Below are 26,735 nucleotides of genomic sequence, written 5' to 3' on the forward strand. Positions count from 1 at the left end.
AAATAAATTTAGTTTTAAAATGTGTTTTCTTTGATATAATAATCATCAAATATTATATGCCACATAAAAAACATTTAAAGACGAAGTTGTTCAAAAAGAATTAAAAAGTTAAAGCAGAGCAGCAATTTTGGGACGAAAAAGTATTTGTTGGAAAATTAATTACAACATATTAACAATAATAGCACTACCTTATTAACCCTAAATAGTTATTAGCGTATCACTAGCCAATCATAACCATGATACGCAAGTTGGTGAACAAGTTAAATGTCGATAATTTTGGAGAGTTAGTTAAGATTAAATATTATGCATTTATTGTTTTCAATCACTATAATTTATCTTTCTTTCAAAGTTATGTATTTATTATATATATTAATCAATAAAAAATTCTAAAAGGGTGTCGAGAATTTATTTCTTATGGAAGCACTTTATTGTCTTAAACAAGCGCCACTTGCTTGGTTCGAACGCCTCATCAAGTTTCTCATTCAACAAGGGTTCTCATGTAGTCGAGCCAATGCATCCTTATTTGTTAAGACTCGTGTCAACTTTACCTTCTCATTTAAGTGGATGACATTATCCTAACTGGTAATAATCATGATCTTGTTACAAAGTTCATCTATCGGCTTAATGTTGAATTTTTCATTAAAGATCTCGGACATCTTAACTATTTTCTTGGCCTTCATGTTACTTACACGGATTCGGGATTATTTTTTAAGTAAATAAAATATGTGCATTATATTTTAACTTGTGTCAAGATGCTTGAATCTAAACCGATCGCCACTCTATTGGCAACTTTTGAGCTTATCACATCTGAAGGTGTTCCGCTTGATGATCATTGATAACTTCTAAATTATACATGTTTTTGAATACATTTTAAGGAGTTATTTTGGCATTTTAAAGACATTTTAAGTACTTTAACATACAAAAATGGGTAAAAACGAAAAAAGGTATTTTTAATGTTTTGTTTGAGAAAATGTGAAATTCAGCAGCCATAGTTTGGGCAAAATATGGCTGCTGAATTTCATATACGGGATTTTCATGTTTTAAATGTAGTTTTTATCATACATTGGTAGAAAACAAATGTAAAAGGCTTATCCTCCACCTATAAAAGGAGTCATTCACCTCTTAGTTTCATTGTACCTTTTCTTTCATTCTTTCTCTCTTTTGAGGACTTCGATTCTCCAAACCCTTTGGGGTTTTGGATTATTGAGGACCCCATCTAGTTTAATATTTTATTTGGCGTTGAGGTTATGCTCGAACGGTTTCTTTCTATTTTTTAAGTGTTCTAATTTTTAATTTAATTATTTCTTTTATTTATTATCTTTTAATTTATTGTCTTTTATTTCATGTCTTTTATTTATCGTCTTTTATTTATTTGTCTTTAGTTTATTTTATTGCTTTAGTTTATTTAATGTGTTTTATTTATTTAATTGCTTTCTGTTCGCCTCCAACTATAAACTAAACGTTCATAGTGGTTACTTGGACGAAAACTGTGAAAATCTAGGAAAACAGATGAAGCCGCCGACTTCCTCAGTCCAAGCCGCCGGCTTCGTATAACACCCTAAACTCGTACATGAAAATGAATTTTTTTTTTTTAAAGTTGACCACCCAGCCCAGGGGAAAAGTCGTGGCGTGGCTACACTGGGTGCAGCGCGGCCAGACAAAGGACTGCAAGTCAGTTTCTCATCTCTCCTGTTACCAAAACACGCTAAAGGGCACGGCGCGGTGAAGGGGCTCGCGGCGCAGCCCTGTGCTGTGACTGATGCCGGATTTTGACAATCGTTAAAAATCCCATTTCAAACATTACACAACATCGTTCATCCACTTTTCAAAACATGATACATTATCAATCTTGTATTCACATAAACTAACGCATTTGGACATCATAACAAAACGTGAAAGTCACTTGGTCGTACACGACCCGTCACATAATATGAACATATCATTTTGACTTAACTCATCATCATAACACATATTATCAAACCATACATGATCAAAACAATTGATATGACATAATTTCATCACCAAATGCATATATATTATGAGTTTACAATCTTTGAGTTCTCCATGACCCATTCAAAACCTTAGTGTTCATTTGGACCCAAAATACAAATTTACCAAAACATCACAACCTTTTTTTTTTTTTTTTTTTTTTTTTTTACAAAGTAATGTTTTCAATCATAAACACACTAATTGCACATCTTGATCATGTAAGACCCATTACATAACTTAATCATTTCATTGGTCTCATTTCGACTTATAGGTCAAACTTAACTCATTTCGACTCATTCCATTATCAATCATGCTTTATTTGAACATACTTAAAATTTTCATCATCATCAATGGAAAACCTTGACCACTTAGTTCGGTCCAAAACATTTAATGAACATAACTCATACGTCAACACACACAATTATTCAAACATAGATTAATTACGGACTTACTCGAATTGGCACCTTTCTTCAAATTTCTTCTATTCTCCTTACTCTTTAAACACTTGTTACATGCTCCTTTTAAATGGTTTGCTAATTTCGTATTTCCTTCATTTACTCCCTGTTATCGTGTAAGTCTCCCTTTTTACATTCTCTTATCGCTTCTCAAGAACCTACAACTTGTCAACAACTAATAGAAGTAAGCTTTATGCTTAGTGAGTTCATAGGATGTATAAATCAAATAATAAACGATCATGTTTGAATTGTGATGATTCCATCCATGGCCCGCTTGTATTAGTCTCTTTTACAAAGGTTGCATGTCCTTTCTCCTTCGTCAACACTTCATGACACATCATACACGTCATCGCTAAATCATCATAACATTTCGTATCTACAGCATAATACATTCACAAAAGTAACATCATAATAATCATAATTCAACATACATGTAAACTTACCTCGCTCGTCCATTTCGTAATATGTATTCTGTATTCCCACTTACCTAATTTGATCCTCGTGATTCGGCTTGTCCTCGAGGGGCTCCATCTTCATTAGTTCTTCCTAAACTCACTTCCCAACACTTTACCCGTATTCTTTACCCTTAAAATTCTTCCTTGACATCTTAAAGTTTTATTATCGACTCTTATTAATTTATCATAAGCAAGATAATTGTTTCGTTCGATATTAACATCCGTGAACATAAAAGAGCAACACATCATAATATAATATATATATATATATATATATATATATATATATATATATATATATATATATATATATATATATATATATATATATATATATATATATATATATATATATATATATATATATATATATATATATATATATAATTAACACATTAGTTAGAACATGAGTCTACCTATGAAACTCATCTTGACCTCCTTTGCAAATTCGGCTGCTTTCCTCCCTTTGATTAGCTCCTAATAACAATGCTAATAATGTTAATCACTTACTTAACACATAATCATTCAAATCGAATCCTAAGTCATTTTAACCTTTTTCACCAAAAGATTAAGACTTTATCAAAATCATCTCATTATAATACCTCATGACTAGTTCATGAGTCCTTCCATACAATTTAGTTCAAAAATCATATTCTTACTTTCATTGTGACATTTTTACAAACACCTTATGTGCATAGCTTGATTTTAACCATTAACAACATCAAAACTATCCTCTTTTCCATCTCATTTGCTTTTTTTTGCAAGTTCATACATAATCATACACATTAACACTAATTAATTTCGTTTTTATACTCAAACCTTACATAACCACCTCATTCATACATGAACACATAAATGCATCATTTTTAATTTCGTTTTTAAAGTGAGTTCTTAGCATAAGCACTTATAATATACATAATAAACATAACTACATCATCAATTTCAAGTATTTCAACAATACTCATACCTTAATTTTTAGAATTCTCAAGAAAGTCACAACTTGAGCACAAAGAAGAGATGGTGATGAACTAGTGAGTTGTATACTTGTTGAAAGGGGGTCTAGACTACAAATTTATGATTGCATGGAAGATTTGAGCTCCAATTTTGTTCCTCTTACCCTTCCTTGTTCGTCACCCATCCCACACACATAGATAACCCATTTTTTTTCTTATTTGGTGAATAAAAGACTCAAGTTCTAGCTTTTCTCCCATATACACTTATTAATTCTTTCATTCTTTAACAACTTTAGTCCCTCCCCATCAATTTCTATTAATGGAAGTCCTAATTCTAACATTCATTTAAGGCCCTTTGTTAGTTTCAACTAACTATATAACTCATTTACTTAACTCATAAATTTCTTTTACATTTATTCTTAAATCATATAAAACTTTAATAAAAGTTACTTATTAATTACTAGAAAATATCTTGAAATTTGGGGTGTTACACTTCGTGCTTCAGTCCGTACAGTTTCTGGTTCTTTTCCAGATCTGTATGTTCATGTTTCTGTGATGATTATTTAAACTTTTTATATCTGCCATGATTAAATAACTTGTTTGCCATGCTTAATGATTAAATATTATGAATCTAGGATTAACTAGTCATTGATTCTATGATCTTATATTCGATTCATATCACTTGTTCAAATCTAGTCCATCAAATATAGTGTTTGTATTGCATGCAAATTAGGTAAACATCATTGGAAGTTATACAACTAGTTGAACTTGAATCACACTTATATAATAGAATTCATTATTGTTAGGCTTAATCGAAGAACCTTTGTTTACGTGTGTTTAATTGTCAATTGCATGAGAAATTGATTAAGATTAATTTTCAGCTAGTAACTTGAGTTGATCTGATTAAGTTTATTAGCTTATCTATTTGTCAGTCTAATTAAATATTGCCTTGGATCCACATCAGGTTTAGGTAATGTTTATCATGTGATTATTTGAATGCCATGAGTGAAGACATTAGCTATGAACATCACTTAGTTAATGTATGTTTTAGGTCCTACCTTATGAATGATATGCGACATTTAGCTTAACCTTTTAGAGAAAATGATTGGCCTATGATTGTTATCTTGCTATTTGTTAATAAAAGTTACGAAATAATTAATATATTTCCCTTATGATTCACACGTCCTTGTAATCACTTCTCTTTTATATTGTTTATTTAATTTGAATCTTTATTTTATCTTTCCTTAATAGTTTCTTAAAAGTTTTCAAAAATGTATCTTCAATCGTCTCTTTCCTAAGAGATAAGAATCAACAACCTAAAAAAAACATAAAAAAAACTATCTTTAGTTCTTTAATAAGAGCTAAGCTATAGAATAAAACAACTTATAACGCATATATGCTCTCTTGGAACGATAACCTAAAATACTACATCTGGCCGGGTTTTGTTGCTCGTTAAGGTATTAATAGTGTATTAAATAAAGGTTATATAAATTTAAAAGTTTGAAAGGCAAATTAAGCACTGCACACTTTTGCACATCAATCATATGCTTTATCGTTCGTTTGTCAGAGCTTTGCAATATTTAACCATTACTCTCCCTGACATCTCATGTGCCATTAACCAGGTTAGCCAGTTTCTACCAGCCCCTAACATTGCTCACTTTAATGCTGTGAAGCGTATTCTTCGATATGTTAAAGGAACGATTTACTTTTGGACGTAACTTCACGTATTCTACTTAGCCACTTCTGCTTCGGTATTCTAATGCGGATTAGGCTTGTTATATTTAAACACGACGTTCTACTTATGGGTACTCTATTTCTTGGTGTCATGCTTGTTATGTGGAGTGCTAAGAAACAACCTATGGTGTTACGGTGATCCAGTTTTGAATCCGAATATCGTGCTCTTGATAATACTGATGCTCATGTTATTTGGATCACCCTTCTTTTTCGTGAGCTTCATGTGTTACCACCTGATCATTCGACTATCGTGTGTGATAACAAGAGTGCTTTATTTTTTAGTCAAAATCACGTATCTCATAAACATTCCAAACATTGATATCGATTATCACTTTGTCAGGGAACTTGTCTCGTCTGGAAATTTATATAAAAAATTCGTTCCGACTAGCTTTAGTTTGTGGACATTTTTACTAAGAGTCTTCCTCGACCATTATTCGAAACCTTCTGTGCCAAGCTTCAAGTTGGACATCCACCAAATCGCTTGAGTGGGTATTAATGTATCACTGTCCAATCATGGCCATGATACGCAAATTGGTGAACAAGTTAAATGTCAATAATCTTGGGGGCAAGTTAGGATTAAATATTTTGTAGATATTATTTTCATATTGTTGAAATTTAGCCTTGTCTCTAAGTCATGTATTTATTATATATATTGATCAATAGAATACTCTAAAGGGTGTGGAGAATATATATCTTACATTAGTTAGACTTGATAAAACCTCAAGGTGTTGATATATTGGTGGTGACCTGACTTCCAATAAGAAATATCAGGGGTTTGATCTTCATTGCCAAAATATTTCCTTTGAGATTACTCGCCAACTTCATAAGCAGCGGAGGTTGCAGACGTCTTGCGTTCGCTAATTATCGTGTTATTAGTATATTATCGTGTTATTAGTATTTATTATATATATTGATCAATAGAATACTCTAAAGGGTGTGGAGAATATATATCTTACTAAGTATATTGAAGTATTTGTTGATTGAAACCAATGCGTGCGCTAATTATCGTGTTATTAGTATATCATCCAACTTGTTAAAAGTTTGAATGCTCACTTTGTCAACCTAAAAAATAATTAAAGTTAGATGATTCTTCCATTATGCAATGATGGGTAAGCATTTGATCATTATTTATTTCTTTAATAACATATGAGTACTGCTGTCAATATGAGTTCAAATATGATTTACTTGATCCATAAGGTTATTCATATAACTAAATTTTTTGGAAGCCAATCCCATTTGAGTAACGTAATTTGGAAATGCAGAAGGATCTCATTTGTCAATTTTACACTTCACCTAGAAATGTGGTAGCTAAAGTTTTAATAACAACGAAAGAGTATAAACTAAATAGTGAAAATTATAAATGTTGCAAGACTATGTAGACTGGTTAGAAGTTGCCAAGTTGCTCGTCTTATTGCATATCAATACAATTAATCGACATTTATTGGTAAAAATTTCCTTCGTCGATTTATAAATGTTCTCCGAAGCAATCCAGTGGTGCTTGTACTCACCATCGAAATCCCATAACACTTTTCATCTTGGAAACTGCAACATATAATCTCCAATCTACGTCTATTGCGATGTTACGTCCATCATACAAAAAATATATGGTACATCATAAACATAAGATATCCAGCATTAAAATGCCACATAAAAAGCATCCAAGTGGCCTATTTATATTCTCAAAAAATTATACGATAAGAAACTGAATCTCAATTTCAGACAGCTACATCAAAATTAAAAAATTCATGAAATATAATTTTAACACTAACTAACTTTTAGGATTCATGAAACTTAGTTTTAAAATGAACTATATTTCACATGGTACAATGAACAATTTACATAGATACTTATTCCCCATTTTTTGGACAGAGGCATCAGCACCCCACTCAACAACATATATTTGTTTGATATTCGTCAAAACATTTGACATCGATCTTACCGAAGCTGAATTAATATGAATGTCAACTGGGGTGCCCCAGTCATAAAAATCTGCAGGTTCTTGAGGAAGAGGCAATAGTACATAGTTTGTAGTAGGATGAACACTCTGCAAACCCAGAATGAGCTTTACGAATTTCGATGAGTCAAATTCGTAAAGCTCAAATGTAATTTGTAAGTAAATAACACCACCATTCGTAAAGCCCATTATCAGACATTCTCAGGCACCTATAAAGAATGAATAATCAAATATGTTGTAACATTATAGATCACCATCTACAGGCTATAACTATTGTTATGAGAAACATAAGTTCCAAAATTCATTGGTAGGTGGATCGAATGGGATGAAACTGGCTCATAAATGATTCTCTAATATAGTTATTGTTATGAGCAATGTAAGATTCTGTCTATGATTTCAGTCCACAATTTCATTATCCCTGAAAATGTAATTAAAAGGGTTTGAGTTTTGCAAGAAAAATAAGCAAATCGGAAGCAGTAATTTCACCATTTTCAGTATTTAATAATCTAAACTACACATTAACATAACATAAAATAGCATATCATCATCTGAATTAAGGGCATATTATAGATGACATCATTTTAACACTAATAAAGAATAAAAAATAAAAATAAAACCTTGGATTTGAGATTTTGAGAGCCTGAAGTTGATCAGTGATTGTAAGCCTACTTGATGTCAGACTTGTCTCCTCGAAGACCACCCGATCTTAAAATATCACAAAGAACCAACAAATCTAAGTCCATTAAAATTTACAGAATAAAAGCTCATTCTTATAACACAAATTAAACAAATAAAAGCTACCTGAATATCTCTACTCCAATCAACTGGATCTCTAACAACAGACGTTGATTTGACTCTTTCATATGTAAACATTGATATCGATTATCACTTTGTCCGGGAACTTGTCTTGTCAGGAAAGTTATATAAAGAATTCGTTCCGACTAGCTATAGTTTGTGGACATTTTTACTAAGAGTCTTCCTCAACCGTTGTTCAAAACCGTCCGTGCCAAGCTTCAAGTTGATCATCCACCAATTCGCTTGAGTGGGTATTAATGTATCACTGGCCAATCATGGCCATGATACGCAATCTGGTGAACAAGTTAAATGTCAATAATCTTGTGGAGCAAGTTAGGATTAAATATTTTGTAGATATTATTTTCATATTTTTGAAATTTAGCCTTATCTCTAAGTCATGTATCACTATATATACATTAAAAGAGAGTCTCGATTAGCTAATAAATATTTTTAAAACCCCCTTAATTACCAGTAGATTAGAAAATTACATTATAATTCCCCTTGATCCAACGGTCATTAATTATCCACTAAAAAAATTAGCTAATAAATCAATTTTACAAACACTCCATCCCTAAAATACCCTTCTAATAAAAAAATACGGGACCTTATAACAAAATTAGGGGTTTCATTCCTCCATCAACTATTAAACGCACACTTTTCCTCTGTCGAACCCTAATCCAACTCGATCATCATCACCATCAGTCGATTCCAACCAAGCAATTAGAGTAAACAACTTATATCATGTTAGGTAATGAAATTGCCGCCAAAGAGAGGTATGAAATAACCCTGTTTATTAACCCTATCTTTGTATTTCATTTAGTTTTTTTTTGATTTATTTTGAATTTGATTAGGTTTTTTTGCAGGTTATAGTTTTCTGATTAATCAACATTGTCGATAAATTCAAAGGTACATGTTCTTGTGTTTATCTATTTTATGTTATTGTTGATAAAATAACTGCGCTATATAGTTAGGTGTATAAGTTTGTAACAGTTAATCCACATCAAATTAGATCAATAGATACAAACTAACAATCTTAGATCGGATACTAAATAGTGGTTACTCTCACAACTATACAACACTTCTTTTTCGTGATCATTTAAAAAATGCTATAAAGTTTATCTTGTTAGTAATTTTTTTGGTTATATATTAGTGGTATAATCTTGCAACTTATTGCATATTTTTGTTCTGATGACAATTAAATGAGTCGGATATCATCTTTTGAAGCAGTTGGAAAGTTGTAGGCACACTTGATTTGATTGCAAACTCTTTGAAGGTTGGAGAGATCATTGACAGAACCAACTTAATGTATTTAAGTGAAGATAATCATCATATTCAATAACTACAACAAATGTGTCTATAACTATTTGTATATTCTCCTACCTATATTTTTAATAACACAACTGACATGAATATTTGATTGTTGAGTACAATATGCTGGTGTCTAATATGAAATTTATTAGTTTTTAATATCAATATCAATATTGGTCTTTTAACGATCATTAATCATCCACTAAAAATATTAGGTAATAAATTAATTTTATATACAGACCATCTGTAAAATACGCTTTTCTAATAATTATTTTCAATTTCAATTTAATGAAGAAAAAAAACAGCACGGGGATAACCTAATTTTGCTAGCCCATCTTCATCTTCTTCCTTTCTCTTTCGATCACATCCCTAATTCACTCGATCCAAAAATTTCATTCTATGAGTAAATTGATTTTCAGATACTTATATAAGCTGTGACATATTATGTTAATTTGGCTGTGATGTTATGAATTGTTAGTCTTTATACTGCCATTGGTAGTTGGCAATTATTTTCATGACGGTTTAAAGATGTTTTGAGGTAATTGGGTTGGGCTTGTGTGGATATTAAAAAATCATATGTTTTGAGGTAATTTATTACTGAATATGAAGGCGTTTGTAGATTCCAAAAGTTTTCAGTCTTTGTAGGTATCTTACTTCTGTGTTTGGGACGTTAAAATCAGTTACGTTACTTTTATGTTAGGCATCTTACTTAAGTGGTCTTTGAAAATAAGTTCTTATATAAAATAGGTTTGTGTGTATATATACACAATATAGTATTATTGAATAATGAATATAATATTTGGAAGGTTTATGCATAGAGATAAAACAAAATAGGTCAGGGACTATTGACCTTTATGATCCATTTTCTTTGAAGCTGTTATGTTTTATCCGTTTGACATGTTAGATATAAAAAATTGACTGATTCATAAGTAAACGGGTCAAGATTGATACATGTACTTGTTGTAATTCTATTATGTTTCACATTTTATGATCTATCTGAGTCAGTTTTTTGTTTATCATGTAGTTGCTTATATCAAACTGACTTACTTTGTTACTGTTGTTTGCTAATGGCAATAATTTGAACTTATAGAATTGCAGGTGGTGCATTAAATTTATACTGCGACCAGATGATGTGCTGGCGATCGAGATCAGTGCATTTGTAAAGACCCGTCCTAATCCATAAGAACGAATACAATAACATATGATTACATCGCGAGGTATTTGACCTCTATATGATACATTTTACAAACACTGCATTCGTTTTAAAAGACAAACTTTCATTACATCGAAAGTTGACAGGCATGCATACCATTTCATAATATCTATCTATAAATGATCTAATATGTCATTTACTTAATCATAATCTTTACCTAACTCAACGACTTAAATGCAACGTCTTTTAAAATATGCCATGAATGACTCCAAGTAATATCCTTAAAATGAGCTAATGCACAGCGGAAGATTTCTTTCAAACCTGAGAATAAACATGCTTTCAATTGTCAACCAAAAGGTAGGTGAGTTCATTAGTTTATCATAATCATTCATTTTCCATTATCTTAATAAACCACAATATTTTTATTAAACATAATTCCAATAGCAGAATCCTCCCGTCTGCATAAAGGTAAAATCATTTCCAATAATATAATAGACCACAAGATTTTCATTTTTCATAAACATAATCCTCAAGCAGAATCCTCTCGTCTGCATTAAGGTAAAATCATTTATGGTGAACACTTGGTAAACGAAATTAACAAGATGCATATAGAATATCCCCAAAACAAAATCCTCTCGTCTGTATAACAGAATCCTCTCGTCTGTATAAAAATCGAAGTACTAAAGCATCCGTACCTCGGATGAGGTTTGTTAAGCCCATAGATCTATCTTTAGGATTCGCGTCAATTAGGGGTACTGTTCCCTAATTCTTAGGCTACCAAGCTAAAAGGGGTGATATTCGATTTCGATAATCCAACCATAGAATATAATTTTTGAGTACTTGTGTCTATTTCGTCAAACATTTATAAAACAACGCATGTATTCTCAGTCCCAAATATATATATTGCAAAAGCATTTAAAAGGGAGCAAATGAAACTCACAATACTGTATTTTGTAGTAAAAATACATATGACATCATTGAACAAGTGCAATGTTGGCCTTGGATTCATGAACCTATATTAATTATATATATATATTTATATATTTGATCAATATCTGTCTAACAATTTAGGTCAAGTCGTAGTGTATCACAATCCTAATGCTCGAGACTAAATATGCAAAAGTCAACAAAAGTCATATTGACCAAAATGTCTTCCAAAATTTATACATGATTATTATATAGTTTAAATATAGTCATTTTATTTATTTAAATATTTATAATAGATTTTATTAAAGTAAATAATATAGTTCTTTTATTAATAAATAAAATTTTATATTAAAATTTATATAATAAAAATATACTTTTATATATCTTAAGTAATAAAATTTATAAAGTTCATTTAATATCATAAAAATAATATAATAGGTATTATATTATACGTAGTAAAATATCTTTGTATCACATATTTATTTAATAAAATAATATTGATAATAATAATAATAATAATAAGTAAAAGTTGTATTATTTTGTAATAATTATTATTATTCTACTAATAAAAATAACAATAATTATATTTTTTAAAAATGATAAAATGATAATTTTTATTAACAATAGTACTAAAATGATAATAATAATGATGTTTCATATTAACAATGATATGTTTATTAAAAATAATAATTTTAGTAAAAATGATAGTTTTAATATTAATAATACTTTTAATAATAATAATAGTAAAATAATGAAAACGATATTTTTTCCTTTAAATCAATATCTTACAATATATTAATTTCATCATGATACTCATACTCATTATTTCCTAATCGCTTCGTTTAATAGCTTTTAGTCGTCTTTTATATCGCGTTCATATTAATAATAATAATAGTAATCATAATAATGAGATGTTACTAATATTAGTTTTAATTATAATAATACTAATAATAATAATATTAATGATAATACTAATAACTATTTGAATGATAATAATAATAATAATAATAATAATAATAATAATAATAATAATAATAATAATAATAATAATAATAATAATAATAATAATAATACTAATACTAATTATAACCTTAACGATTATAACGATAGTAATAATAATAATAAAAATAAAAATAATATCTTTTATTAATAACGACAATGATAATAATAATAATAATATAATAATAATAATAATAATAATAATAATAATAATAATAATAATAATAATAATAATAATAATTAGATTATAACGACGATAATAATAATCATTTTTAATAATAATACAAAAATTCAATTGAATATAAATTCTAAACCATTCATCGAAACCATTCGATATCTAAATAAAAAGTTCTCAATTTTTCGCTAGCTTTCCAACGACATGCATATCATATACCTTATATTAATAGCATATGTATTTAATTCAAGATTTGACATAACCTATCTAACGACAATAACGAACGTATAAGCATGCATAATCCTATGTACTCGAGCACTAGTCAGGGATACACTAATAATATATAAAAGTTAAGTTATGAGTGCTCACGTATCAATATTGAGATTCAATATTGCAGAAAAAGTACATAGACGCAACGGAGATGATAAACACTAGTTTGACTCAATAGCAATACTCCCGAACCATACCCATAACCTCCATAGCTATAACCCATAATTTCCTTAGCCTTATCCCGCTCGAAAAACAATTTCGAAATCACTCGGACAGCACTCCGTCGTAATATTTTATGTATACTAATAATATCTTGAAATAATACGGAGTAAATATATATATGTAAATCGATTGAGAGAGTTTAAAGAAAAATATTTTCAAGTTTCTATGAAATAATGAAACCTATTGAATAATATTTATAATAGATTTTTGAATTATTAAAGTGAATTATTAAAGTATGAATTATTAAAGTGATTTATTAAAGTATGAATTATTAAAGTGAATTATTAAAGTTAAAGTAAAGTAAAAATAAAGTAAAGGTAAAGTTTAAGTATAGTAAAGGTATAAAACTATGTACGTATAATACGCGTATAAATATATATAATATTAATTTAAATCGTTATTTATATTTAATAAAATAAAATATAAATATCGTTATCTTTATCATACTGGTTAAGTAATGAGTTGTCAAAAGTAGTTCTAGATATTTATAAAAGTTATATACGTTTTAATAATAAAGTTCTTTTTAAACTGAAAACGTTTTTGTACGTTTGAAACTAAATCAGATAAATATGATAATTTTGTTTTCCAAAACTAAATATATTTAAGAATCATTTTGTTTAAAGGTTAAAATAATGGAAATCGTTATATCATAAAATGTTTTAGAAAAGTAGAATCATATATATTCATAATAGGTTTCAAGTTTTTAAATTACAGTCTGTTAGTGAAGCATGAGATAAAGTTCAAAGGTTAAATAAACGTATGAAATCATTTTAATGAAAAATGTCGAGTTACTTAACTTGTCGATATCCAACATCTAAGTTATTTACACTCCACGTTCTTACTTATAAATCACTTTACCATTTTCCGAATGTTGTCAAAAAGAATAGATTTCTTAAATCACAATGGACCTCATAACATAGACCCAGAATCATATCACAATGTATCTGATAAATTAATCATTTGATATTATCTTCTAATTCCATCGATAAACATATTGAAACAAATACATTCATGTAAAGTATTATACGTTTAATACTTTATTAATATTCTCAACTTATAATATATATATACATATTTATTTATATATAACGGTTCGTGAATCATCGGAATTTGGTCGAGGTTATAATGAATGTATGAACACAATTTAAAATTCTTTAGATTTAACTTAACAAACTTTGCTTATCGTGTCGGAATAATATAAAGATAAAGTTTAAATTTGGTTGAAAATTTCCGGGTTGTCACAGTACCTACCCGTTAAAGAAATTTCGTCCCGAAATTTGAATGGGATGGTCATGGCTGACAATAAGTATGTTTTCATGACGTATACGAGTTGGAAATTAGAGTTTTATTATCATCAAGTAATATAGATAAAGCAATTTGATTTTTGTGAAGAGTACGAGTGAAGTTATCACAAAAGAATGAAATGAGTAAATGCACGTTCTTTTTAACCAATGACATAGTCACGGTTGATTTCCGGAATTCAAGGAATTTAGAAAAAATCTTCGTAATAAGATTTGATTCTTCAGTAATTAAGGAAGTTAGGATCCGCTTTGATTAAATGTGATAATCTGTTTTGATTGCTCTGTCGAATATTTTAGTATATATCCACCCCCTTCGTTTCCTTATTTCCACAACTCACACCTTTTATTCTTTCTCCCTCAATTCATATTTTATAGCATTCGCTAATATGCTTCATCCAGTTCTGATTCTTGATATACTCCTAACTTTCATATCTGTCATTCTTCTTTTTCATCTGCCGCCGGAAGAATCTATTTACTTCTACTATACTCTTGGTTTTATAGTGTTTTTAGTTCTCCCGTGTCTTTATATTGCTATATGCATCGATATATATGGTTTGTAATTTCTGGGTTGTTGTTGGGTTTTATACTTCCCTTATACTTCAAAGTCCCTGCTTCTGTCTTCTATAATCATTGTCATCCACAGTTAATACTCCCTCCTATTTGCTGCGATTTATACTCCAATTTCTATTTTGGAGCTTTGTCATTTCGTTTCTTCTTCTTGCGATTAAGCATTGCTTGTAATGGTCCATAATTCGCAGATATAAATTTTGTAATGAACATTGTTAATGCTCTAAGAAGGAAATTGTAATGGCACGGTCTTGATTTGTTAAATTATCAAAATACCCTAGAAAAGACCGAATCATCAAGAAATATTTTCTTAATATTTTAGAGGTTAAATAGAATACAAGAGTCGTGTAACATGGCACATGATGATGTTATGATATGTGAATCATCACGTTCCATTTAAAAACTTAGCATGACTTACTGTAATATAATCACGTTGATCAAGTGTCATTATATTATACTAACTCATGCTTCAGTTCCCAACACTACTTTAATAGTATACATATTTTAAATTCGAATTTTTCAGAATTTAGAAACTAAAATACTTTCTTTTATGATATAACACAGATAGCGCAAAGAGATAAATGATTTTGAATAACAATAGTTATGAAGAAATCTTTAGAAACATTGAAGATATTTATAACGAAAGATATGATGATATCTTTGAATATCTAAGATTAGAGGATGATGAAGAATATTATTCACAAGGGTTTAGAGTCAGGAGTAAGGTATTTGATAATAATTTCAGCAGACACTGAATCATTTGGATTCTTTGAAGCCAGGTTTAGTCTTTGTGATTTGTCCACATCCTCCTTCATGATTTGCTTAATCCGTTTTTCCAGTTCCAAACCTTCTCTTTTTTTGAGCTTTTCCAACACACTATTCTTTGTTATCAAACTTTTGACTGTTAAGGTCGTTTACAGTTTTTGCTGCTTCATCAGCATTTTCCAAACGTCGGAGAACTAGTTCGCAGTTTAGGGTGTTTTTCAGAAACTTCACATTCGAAGTATATAAGTCTAGGGGATAGATGTTATATATACACCTATAACCGTTGGCGGAGACATGCTGCAAGATTTCAAAATACTGATTGCTGATTCCCAGTAATTGGCATGACAATTCTTGTTACAAGATGCGGATGAGTAAATGATGGGGTTTCGATAAATATAATGATTTTTCAGAAAGTCAAAGATCAGTGAAGTTGTTGGTAAGTTTATTGCTAATGTGGTGAGACATAAAAGGTTCTCCGGTAACGATGATGAAAGGGCAACGTCTATATCAAGGTTATAATAAGACTGTTTCGACTGAAAAGTCGAAGTTGACTTGCTGGAGCTGTGACAAAACTGACTAATTTGAAAAGGAATCGCAAAGTTATTTTTGCTAATAAATGCCAAAGGGTCTGACACAGATACGTGTTAAATTATGACTCTGGTTTCGAGAGCTTTTCAGATGCAAGACTGTGGTTAATATGTGGTTGGATCATCATTTCGATTGTTCATTATTTGAAGTGTCTTCAGGAATTTCGAAGGGTTTTGAACACATATTGTAATTGTTAATATACATATGACGTTCTAACACAGTTTTGAAGTCAAAGTATAGCTTGTGAAAAATGTAAGGATCTAAGAGTGATGATTTTGGTCATATCTCGAGTTGAATTCTGAGATTTCAAAATCAGAATATGTAATTAAATTTTGAATGAGTATGGTTGTTTTGATTTCTATAAAAGAATGTATATTGTTGTGAAAGTAGGGAGTATAATGGATGATTTGCTGAATCAGATTCGAAGAATGTAACATATTAATTGTGAATTTATATATCTCTCGGGTATTACCTACCCGTTAAAAAAAAATTTCACAATTAATATTTTGTACAAAATTTTTTTATTAAAGTCTTTATGAATATATATATATATATATATATATATATATATATATATATATATATATATATATATATGTATATTTTCTTCAGATGTAACATAGATTTAATGAGTTAATGGTAAATTAAACTCATTTGATTTACGGTTGAAACTAGAATTGAATAATCCCTAAAGGCTTTAGAAATTACATAACTTTTACGGAGTATTTCTTTAATGACATTGAAATTATAAATCAATACATCGTTATTTGTTGATGTATGATGTTCGGTTCATGGAATTCTTGTGAATTTTGTAGTGACCCGTCCTAATCCATCTGGACGAATACATTACATTTAGTTACATCGCGAGGTACTTGACCTCTATATGATACATTTTACAAACATTGCATTCGTTTTTAAAAGACAAACTTTCATTGCATCGAAGGTTGACGGCATGCATACCATTTCATAATATATCCAACTATAAATGACTTAGTAATAATCTTGATGAACTCGACGACTCGAATGCAACGTCTTTTGAAATATGTCATGAATGACTCCAAGTAATATCTCTAATATGAGCAAATGCACAGTGGAAGATTTCTTTCATACCTGAGAATAAACATGCTTTAAAGTGTAAACCAAAAGGTTGGTGAGTTCATTAGTTTATCATAATCGATCATTTCCATCATTTTAATAGACCACAAGATTTTCATTTCCATTTCTCATAAGTATACGTCCCATGCATAGAGACAAAAATCATTCATATGGATTGAACACCTGGTAACCGACCTTAACAAGATGCATATAGAATATCCCCATCATTCTGGGACTCCCTTCGGACATGATAAATTCAAAGTACTAAAGCATCCGGTACTTTGGATGGGGCTTGTTGGGCCTAATAGGTCTATCTTTAGGATTCGCGTCAATTAGGGTGTCTGTTCCCTAATTCTTAGATTACCAGACTAAAAAGGGGCATATTCTGTTTAATAATTCAACCATAGAATGTAGTTTCAAGTACTTGTGTCTATTTCGTCAAACATTTATAAAAGCAGCGCATGTATTCTCAGTCTCAAAAATATATATTGCAAAAGCATTTAAAAAGGGAGCAAATTGTAGTGACCCGAACTTTTCCATGTTTATATATATTAATTGAGATTGATATTTACATGATTAAATGTTTCCAACATGTTAAGCAATCAAACTTGTTAAGACTTGATTAATTGAAATATGTTTCATATAGATAATTGACCACCCAAGTTGACCGGTGATTCACGAACGTTAAAACTTGTAAAAACTATATGATGACATATATATGGATATATATATAGTTAACATGATACTATGATAAGTAAACATATCATTAAGTATATTAACAATGAACTACATATGTAAAAACAAGACTACTAACTTAATGATTTTTAAACGAGACATATATGTAACGATTATCGTTGTAAAGACATTTAATGTATATATATATCATATTAAGAGATATTCATACATGATAATATCATGATAATATAATAATTTAAAATCTCATTTGATATTATAAACATTGGGTTAACAACATTTAACAAGATCGTTAACCTAAAAGTTTCAAAACAACACTTACATGTAACGACTAACGATGACTTAACGACTCAGTTAAAATGTATATACATGTAGTGTTTTAATATGTATTTATACACTTTTGAAAGACTTCAATACACTTATCAAAATACTTCTACTTAACAAAAATGCTTACAATTACATCCTCGTTCAGTTTCATCAACAATTCTACTCGTATGCACCCGTATTCGTACTCGTACAATACACAGCTTTTAGATGTATGTACTATTGGTATATACACTCCAATGATCAGCTCTTAGCAGCCCATGTGAGTCACCTAACACATGTGGGAACCATCATTTGGCAACTAGCATGAAATATCTCATAAAATTACAAAAATATGAGTAATCATTCATGACTTATTTACATGAAAACAAAATAACATATCCTTTATATCTAATCCATACACCAACGACCAAAAACACCTACAAACACTTTCATTCTTCAATTTTCTTCATCTAATTGATCTCTCTCAAGTTCTATCTTCAAGTTCTAAGTGTTCTTCATAAATTCCAAAAGTTCTAGTTTCATAAAATCAAGAATACTTTCAAGTTTGCTAGCTCACTTCCAATCTTGTAAGGTGATCATCCAACCTCAAGAAATCTTTGTTTCTTACAGTAGGTTATCATTCTAATACAAGGTAATAATCATATTCAAACTTTGGTTCAATTTCTATAACTATAACAATCTTATTTCAAGTGATGATCTTACTTGAACTTGTTTTCGTGTCATGATTCTGCTTCAAGAACTTCGAGCCATCCAAGGATCCATTGAAGCTAGATCCATTTTTCTCTTTTCCAGTAGGTTTATCCAAGGAACTTAAGGTAGTAATGATGTTCATAACATCATTCGATTCATACATATAAAGCTATCTTATTCGAAGATTTAAACTTGTAATCACTAGAACATAGTTTAGTTAATTCTAAACTTGTTCGCAAACAAAAGTTAATCCTTCTAACTTGACTTTTAAAATCAACTAAACACATGTTCTATATCTATATGATATGCTAACTTAATGATTTAAAACCTGGAAACACGAAAAACACCGTAAAACCGGATTTACGCCGTCGTAGTAACACCGCGGGCTGTTTTGGGTTAGTTAATTAAAAACTATGATAAACTTTGATTTAAAAGTTGTTATTCTGAGGAAATGATTTTTATTATGAACATGAAACTATATCCAAAAATTATGGTTAAACTCAAAGTGGAAGTATGTTTTCTAAAATGGTCATCTAGATGTCGTTCTTTCGACTGAAATGACTACCTTTACAAAAACGACTTGTAACTTATTTTTCCGACTATAAACCTATACTTTTTCTGTTTAGATTCATAAAATAGAGTTCAATATGAAACCATAGCAATTTGATTCACTCAAAACGGATTTAAAATGAAGAAGTTATGGGTAAAACAAGATTGGATAATTTTTCTCATTTTAGCTACGTGAAAATTGGTAACAAATCTATTCCAACCATAACTTAATCAACTTGTATTGTATATTATGTAATCTTGAGATACCATAGACACGTATACAATGTTTCGACCTATCATGTCGACACATCTATATATATTTCGGAACAACCATAGACACTCTATATGTGAATGTTGGAGTTAGCTATACAGGGTTGAGGTTGATTCCAAAATATATATAGTTTGAGTTGTGATCAATACTGAGATACGTATACACTGGGTCGTGGATTGATTCAAGATAATATTTATTGATTTATTTCTGTACATCTAACTGTGGACAACTAGTTATAGGTTACTAACGAGGACAGCTGACTTAATAAACTTAAAACATCAAAATATATTAAAAGTGTTGTAAATATATTTTAAACATATTTTGATATATATGTATATATTGTTATAGGTTCGTGAATCAACCAGTGGCCAAGTCTTACTTCCCGACGAAGTAAAAATCTGTGAAAGTGAGTTATAGTCCCACTTTTAAAATCTAATATTTTTGGGATGAGAATACATGCAGGTTTTATAAATGATTTACAAAATAGACACAAGTACGTGAAACTACATTCTATGGTTGAATTATCGAAATCGAATATGCCCCTTGTTATTAAGTCTGGTAATCTAAGAATTAGGGAACAGACACCCTAATTGACGCGAATCCTAAAGATAGATCTATTGGGCTTAACAAACCCCATCCAAAGTACCGGATGCTTTAGTACTTCGAAATTTATATCATATCCGAAGGGTGTCCCGGAATGATGGGGATATTCTTATATATGCATCTTGTTAATGTCGGTTACCAGGTGTTCACCATATGAATGATTTTTATCTCTATGTATGGGATGTGTATTGAAATATGAAATCTTGTGGTCTATTATTATGATTTGATATATATAGGTTAAACCTATAACTCACCAACATTTTTGTTGACGTTTTAAGCATGTTTATTCTCAGGTGATTATTAAGAGCTTCCGCTGTCGCATACTTAAATAAGGACAAGATTTGGAGTCCATGCTTGTATGATATTGTGTAAAAACTGCATTCAAGAAACTTATTTTGTTGTAACATATTTGTATTGTAAACCATTATGTAATGGTCGTGTGTAAACATGATATTTTAGATTATCATTATTTGATAATCTACGTAAAGCTTTTTAAACCTTTATTGATGAAATAAAGGTTATGGTTTGTTTAAAAATGAATGCAGTCTTTGAAAAACGTCTCATATAGAGGTCAAAACCTCGCAACGAAATCAATTAATATGGAACGTTTTTAATCAATAAGAACGGGACATTTCAGTTGGTATCCGAGCGATGGTCTTAGAGAACCAGAATTTTGCATTAGTGTGTCTTATCTAGTTTGTTAGGATGCATTAGTGAGTCTGGACTTCGACCGTGTTTACTTGAAAAATGATTGCTTAACAAATTTTGTTGGAAACTATATATTTTTAACATGTGAATATTATGTGATATATTAATCTCTTAACGCGTTTGATATTATGTGATAGATGTCTACCTCTAGAACAAGTCCCATTGACTCACCTAATAATAATGAAGAGTCAAATGTAAATTGGAATGATTCGTGGACTGATTCACAAGTTCCCGAAGAGGAACCGGAAGAAGAGTCGGAACCGGAAGAAGAATCGGAACCGGAAGAAGAATCGGAACCGGATGAAGAAATAGAACCGGTGGGGGAAATAATAAAACGGTTAAGTAAAAGAAAATCCTCAACCAACCGACCAAAGTTAATTATGGTCAATGGTGTTTCCGCCAAGGAAGCAAAATATTGGGAGGATTATCAATTCTCCGATGAATCGGATTCCGACGAGAATTCCGATGATGTTATAGAAATTACCACAACTGAATTTAAAAAGGCAAAAGAAAATAATAAGGGAATGGGCATAAAAATAGAGAAATCTAATTCCAACCCCGATGAACTGTATATGTATCGTCAACCCCCGAAGTCCTTAAGTTGTAACAATGACCCGGGAACCTCTAAACCACCAGGTTTTTCTAAACCAATGTGGATAACGACGACTCGTATTAGGGGAACATCATATATCCCTAGAAACTTGGCAAAACGAACAAAAATCGAAGAAGAAGAAACGAACGAGTCGGAATAAGATAGTTGTATTCGTGTGGTGTAATATATGTAATATAGTGTTCTTATGCTTTATGATATATGTAAAAATTGCTTGTATTAATAAGTATTTTTTTTATGAATCTAACTCTTGTCTATTTTACAGTTTAAAAACACAAAATGGATAGACAACCCAATATTTTAAGAGACCTACCCGGAGACATGATTGATGAAATCTTGTCTAGAGTCTGCCAGAATTCCTCGGCACAACTATTTAAGGCGAGATCAGTTTGTAAGACATTCGAAGAACGTTCCAAGAATGTCTTGGTTTATAAGAGACTTTCGTTTGAAAGATGGGGGATATCACATTGGGAAACCCATAAGTTACGATGTGTTTACTTTGACGCATATATTGCGGGGAACCCAAATGCTATTTTACGCAACGGGTTAAGAAATTATTTTGACTCAATATATCAGAATATTGGACTTCGTGATTTAGAAAAAGCGGCTAACATGCAACATAAAGAAGCATGTTATGCTTACGGACTAGTAATGTTCGCTTCTCACCAAAGTGAGAACAAGAACATCGGGCTACAACTATTAAGCAAAACATTTCCACAAGTGACGGAGTCGGTAATTGGGGTAAGAAATGAGGTTTTTAGATTATTACGGGACTGTTGGACATTACGTAACCCTCGTCCCTTTGACGACGTTACAACACGCTGTCTTATCAACGGCCATAACGGTTATGTTGCACAAGACCAAGGATGGGAAGTAGTCCTAGTAAAACCAGAATGCATGACTTGTTTCTGGACGTATGAATTACGTGTCTTTATTGCCTTTGCTGAACGACTTGTGTACTAGCTAGAATTATCTTCACAACTATCTTGTATCAAAGTTATTGTGTGCTATATTTCATGCTTTATGTAAAATAAGCGGTATTGTAAGTTTGTAAAATATTGTATAAAAGTTTGAACGCGAAATATTATTATAATCAGTTTTTCATATAGAATTGTAGTAGTTGAATTGTATATTAGCTACTAAGTATGAACTTAACGGGTAGGTACTACCCGAATTTAAACTTATAAAACGCTAATATGAAGAAAAAGCTTTTATAAATGAGTTCATATTATGCTACGAAATACTATTAACTACTCTTAATATTCTGTATGATTAACTTATTCCATTTAACTATTTTGAAGGAAATGGCACCGACTACTCGACACACCGTGAATATGAATGAAGAGGAATTCCGTAATTTTCTAGCTTCAAACATAGCCGCAGTACAGGCTGCGCTACATACCAACAATAACCTTGGATCTAGCAGTACAGAAAATCGTGTAGGATGCACCTACAAAGAATTCACTGCCTGCAAACCTTTGGAATTTGATGGAACCGAAGGACCGATCGGATTGAAACGGTGGACCGAGAAGGTCGAATCGGTGTTTGCCATAAGTAAGTGTACTGAAGAAGACAAAGTGAAGTACGCTACGCATACCTTCACAGGTTCTGCGTTAACATGGTGGAATACCTATCTAGAGCAAGTGGGACAAGACGATGCGTACGCACTACCGTGGTCAGCATTCAAGCACTTGATGAACGAGAAGTACCGTCCCAGAACCGAGGTCAATAAGCTCAAGACAGAACTTAGAGGGTTACGAACCCAAGGATTTGATATTACCACGTACGAAAGACGATTCACAGAATTGTGCCTATTGTGTCCGGGAGCATTCGAAGATGAGGAAGAGAAGATCGACGCGTTTGTGAAAGGATTACCGGAAAGAATCCAAGAAGATATAAGTTCACACGAGCCCGCCTCCATACAACAGGCATGTAGAATGGCTCACAAACTAGTGAACCAGATTGAAGAAAGAATTAAAGAACAGACTGCTGAAGAGGCCAATGTGAAGCAAGTCAAAAGAAAGTGGGAGGAAAATGGTGATAAGAATCACCAATACAACAACAACAACAACAATCGCAACATCAATCGCAACTACAACAAACGGCTCAACAACAACAACAACAACAACAACAACAACAGCAACTACAACAATCATCCCAACAACAATAATAACCGCAACAACAACAACAATCAGAAACAGCTATGCCAAAGGTGTGAAAAGTATCACTCGGGGTTCTGCACCAAATTTTGCAACAAGTGTAAAAGAAATGGTCATAGCGCGGCGAAGTGTGAGGTCTACGGACCAGGGGTTAATAGAACAAAAGGAACAAATGGTGTCGGAACGAGTAATGGCGGAGCAAGTAGTGTCGGAGCAAGCTATGCCAATGTAGTTTGTTATAAATGTGGAAAACCGGGCCACATTATTAGAAATTGCCCGAACCAGGAGAACACGAATGGACAAGGCCGCGGAAGAGTTTTCAATATTAATGCGGCAGAGGCACAGGAAGACCCGGAGCTTGTTACGAGTACGTTTCTTATTGACAATAAATCTGCTTACGTTTTATTTGATTCGGGTACGGATAGAAGCTATATGAGTAGAGATTTTTGTGCTAAATTAAGTTGTCCATTGACGCCTTTGGATAGTAAATTTTTACTCGAATTAGCAAATGGTAAATTAATTTCAGCAGATAATATATGTCGGAATCGAGAAATTAAACTGGTTAGCGAAACATTTAAGATTGATTTGATACCAGTAGAGTTAGGGAGTTTTGATGTGATAATCGGTATGGACTGGTTGAAAGAAGTGAAAGCGGAGATCGTTTGTTACAAAAATGCAATTCGCATTATACGAGAAAAAGGAAAACCCTTAATGGTGTACGGAGAAAAGGGCAACACGAAGCTACATCTTATTAGTAATTTGAAGGCACAAAAACTAATAAGAAAAGGTTGCTATGCTATTTTAGTACACGTCGAGAAAGTACAAACTGAAGAAAAGAGCATCAATGATGTCCCCGTCGCAAAAGAATTTCCCGATGTATTTCCGAAAGAATTACCGGGATTACCCCCACATCGATCCGTTGAATTTCAAATAGATCTTGTACCAGGAGCTGCACCAATAGCTCGTGCTCCTTACAGACTCGCACCCAGTGAGATGAAAGAACTGCAAAGCCAATTACAAGAACTTTTAGAGCGTGGTTTCATTCGACCAAGCACATCACCTTGTGGAGCTCCTGTTTTGTTTGTCAAGAAGAAAGATGGTACATTCAGGTTGTGTATCGACTACCGAGAGTTGAACAAACTTACCATCAAGAATCGCTACCCACTACCGAGAATCGACGACTTATTTGATCAACTACAAGGCTCGTCTGTTTATTCAAAGATTGACTTACGTTCCGGGTATCATCAAATGCGGGTGAAAGAAGATGATATTCCAAAGACTGCTTTCAGAACACGTTACGGTCATTACGAGTTTATGGTCATGCCGTTTGGTTTACCTAATGCACCAGCTGTGTTCATGGACCTTATGAACCGAGTGTGTGGACCATACCTTGACAAGTTTGTCATTGTTTTCATTGATGACATACTTATTTACTCAAAGAATGACCGAGAACACGGTGAACATTTGAGAAAGGTGTTAGAAGTATTGAGGAAGGAAGAATTGTACGCTAAGTTTTCAAAGTGTGCATTTTGGTTGGAAGAAGTTCAATTCCTCGGTCACATAGTGAACAAAGAAGGTATTAAGGTGGATCCGGCAAAGATAGAAACTGTTGAAAAGTGGGAAACCCCGAAAACTCCGAAACACAAACGCCAGTTTTTAGGACTAGCTGGTTACTACAGAAGGTTCATCCAAGAGTTTTCCAGAATAGCAAAACCCTTGACTGCATTAACGCATAAAGGGAAGAAATTTGAATGGAATGATGAACAAGAGAAAGCGTTTCAGTTATTGAAGAAAAAGCTAACTACGGCACCTATATTGTCATTGCCTGAAGGGAATGATGATTTTGTGATTTATTGTGATGCATCAAAGCAAGGTCTCGGTTGTGTATTAATGCAACGAACGAAGGTGATTGCTTATGCGTCTAGACAATTGAAGATTCACGAACAAAATTATACGACGCATGATTTGGAATTAGGCGCGGTTGTTTTTGCATTAAAGACTTGGAGGCACTACTTATATGGGGTCAAAAGTATTATATATACCGACCACAAAAGTCTTCAACACATATTTAATCAGAAACAACTGAATATGAGGCAGCGTAGGTGGATTGAATTATTGAATGATTACGACTTTGAGATTCGTTACCACCCGGGGAAGGCAAATGTGGTAGCCGATGCCTTGAGCAGGAAGGACAGAGAACCCATTCGAGTAAAATCTATGAATATAATGATTCATAATAACATTACTACTCAAATAAAGGAGGCGCAACAAGGAGTTTTAAAAGAGGGAAATTTAAAGGATGAAATACCCAAAGGATCGGAGAAGCATCTTAATATTCGGGAAGACGGAACCCGGTATAGGGCTGAAAGGATTTGGGTACCAAAATTTGGAGATATGAGAGAAATGGTACTTAGAGAAGC

This window comes from Rutidosis leptorrhynchoides, chromosome 5 (assembly GCF_046630445.1).
Source record: "Rutidosis leptorrhynchoides isolate AG116_Rl617_1_P2 chromosome 5, CSIRO_AGI_Rlap_v1, whole genome shotgun sequence".
Lineage (NCBI taxonomy): Eukaryota > Viridiplantae > Streptophyta > Magnoliopsida > Asterales > Asteraceae > Rutidosis > Rutidosis leptorrhynchoides.